The sequence below is a fragment of the Ambystoma mexicanum genome, chromosome 4q (assembly GCF_040938575.1).
Source record: "Ambystoma mexicanum isolate Mex_15411 chromosome 4q, UKY_AmexF1_1, whole genome shotgun sequence".
Lineage (NCBI taxonomy): Eukaryota > Metazoa > Chordata > Amphibia > Caudata > Ambystomatidae > Ambystoma > Ambystoma mexicanum.
The window spans coordinates 614,167,377-614,170,349 of NC_090928.1; positions in this window are offsets into that span (position 1 = coordinate 614,167,377).

Here is a 2,973-nt window from a genome sequence, read left to right on the forward strand (position 1 = left end):
GGCACCGGACTCCTCACTCCCTGACGAGATGACAACACGGGAGGGGAGCCGGGCCTTGCGTCTCCGGCTGGCGGTCGGATCCCCGCCGCTGTGCTCCACAGCACCTTCTCCGCCCTCTTCATCAGTTGACGCTGCAGACAGGGAGAAACAAAACACAGGCATCAGGGCACTGTACAATGGACACATACACGCATGACAGTTGCACATGAGTGGCATTGGCAAACCTCAGACATGTCATCACAATCCCCAACACACATGTCATTGCAACTGGCACACATGAGCCATACCACAGCCATATCGCAACTGCCAGCACCATCCCTACACATACAACAGCATCAGCAGCCAAAGGGGAGCCAGACATCACATGCAACACAGGAAGTGCACCACACATGTACACACACCACCACACTTGCATGCATGTCTACACCTCTGCCAAGTGTCGCACTGTTCAGACGGGCATCCATGTCACATCTGCCAATCAGGCTTCCACATACCGCTGTCACATGCATCCATGTAGCATCACTGTTGCACCCTTGTCAAATACACACACATGCACATGTACACAGTGCTCATACATGCAGTCGAAAACAACATACATGCCTGACATCACGGACATGTCTACTTACATACACATTCATCCAAACATGTGTGCACGCACAACTGCATTTGCCATGCAAGCCCACACACACAAGCACCATCCATGTCTCACACATTACAGCCCTCGCATGTGTCAGCCCCACGGCCCTGTACACCCCCACCCATACTCCACCCCATACAAACAGATGTGCAACCGGCACAATGGCGAATGATCACCACACGCCCTGCTCACAACCAGGATGCATGTACACTCACCGCTCGACTCCAGACGGCTCTGCTTCTCTAGGACCTGGACGTGGAGCGCTGGGGATATGCGTTCCAGGACCCCCATCTGTTCTTCCGACAAGTGGCCCCGGCGCCCCTTGGCATCCGCTGCCTTCAAGAGGCGCCGGGCCTTGTTCAGGGTCCTGGACCTGAAGTCCTCCCAGCGCTTCCTGACATGTTGTAAGTCCCGGACTGCCACCCCCTCCGCGTTGATGGCAGTCACGATGTCAGTCCAGATCCGAGTCCGTCCTTCCTTGTCGGCGCGGGAACTTCCAAAGAGGGCATCATACTGCCCCAGGACTTGCTCCACCAGGACACCAACTTCGGTGGCACTGAAGCTGGTGCCCCTCTGCCTCTCTGGCCGGGGGTTGTCAGTGGTCACAGATGGTGTTTGCCCCGACATGACAATCCCAGAGGCAGGAGTGGGTGGGCAACTGGGTCCTGGGGCTGGGCTGTGGAGCGATGGAATTCCAGTCGGGAGTCTTCTGTTCCAGCAGGGGTGGTCACAGCAACAGCACCCCTGGCTGATGTGCAGGCAGCAAATGGCAGTGCACGTGGGCAGCAGGCAGTCAGGCAGCAGCAGATAGCAGGTGGGAGCGTGCTCGGGGCTCTGGGGGGCAGTAGTTCGGCCTTCTGGGCAGGAGCGTGGTCTTCCGTGTGCTTACGCGTGGCCAGCTTGGTACGGAGTGATTTGGCACGTGAAAATCCTGCACGTCAGCGTGAAAACCGAGGAAAGGCCCTTAGCGCGTAAGCGCGTCAGCACGCATACGCGATTCTATTGGACCAAAGGCCCTCAGCGCGTAAGCGCGTCTGTGACGTGACCCGCACGGGTGTTTCCCACACAGCACGTGATGACAGAGCACACGTGGAAAGACTGCACGTCAGAGTCTCATCGCGTGTGATTGGTGGAAATGGCCGTACACGCATAAGTCACAAAACGTGTAATTGGTGGAAATGGCCGTACACGCATAAGTCACAAAGCGTGTAATTGGTGGAAATGGCCGTACACGCATAAGTCACAAAGCGTGTAATTGGTGGAAATGGCCGTACACGCATAAGTCACAAAGCGTGTAATTGGTGCAAATGGCCTTAGCGCGTACACGCCGCGTAAGTGACGTTGAACGTGTGGGCCTGTATAAAAGGTACACGTAGAACACCATTTCCTTGTACGTGCTTTTCGTGGAGAGCGAGTGGGTGAATTCTGTACTTCTTGTCGGTTCACACGCAATTTACTTCACAGCGTTTCAAGTTCGTATTCCCTGTTACCTCTGACAGATTTTTCTCTTTTTTCTCTTTTACTGGTTTACCTGGGCCTGTTCCCTCAAACAGTGTTCCCTTCTACTGTTGTCCTGTCTCCTCAGACAGCGTACAAATCTTCTTTTGGCGGGGGTGTTGCCAACCAAACGCGCTCCTTTTTCACGCTCTTTTACCTGGCAGACGGTGAGTCACGCACGTATCTAACATCTGTGCTTGCCCCGTGTGTAGCCTACCCCTTCAGAGGTCATTCTAGGCTGCGTGTGACACGCATACGTTCATTCTTGTGTTACTGGGTGCCACAGCGTAGTGCAGGTTTTTATTTCTGCACACGTGGTCTAGGAGGGGTTGCGTGCACGTCATCTCCCTTTTTTGGGGCTCCTGTGCGTAGCGTGACCCGTCATCTTTCCCCAGGGGTTACAATCAGCCTTGCAAGAGCACTAGGGTACAATTACCATCTGGTACCCAACCCCTTTGACCCCCAATTGCCCAGGACAATATTTGACAGCCACTCCCATACGCACATCAACATCAGTGCCATGGTTGGGAAGCGAGGATTCCGTAAGGGTGGCAAAGGTGGAAGAGCCACAAGTGGTGGCCGTGGTGGATCCGGTAGGGGACGTGGTCGTTACTTGCAGGGTGAGCCTGTCCCCCCATGTGTGGAGGACCAGTCAAGGGCACCCATAATCCCCCCCCTCCCGTTGAGGCTGATGTGGCTGACACCATCCATGCTCAGCCCTTGTTGGACCAGCCCATTGTGGCACCAGACCTGGCTGACTCCATGGCTGACTTCCAGGTCAGCAGGCCTATGACACGTGCGCTGGTGCACGTTGATGTCACCATGCCACGTGCATCTGG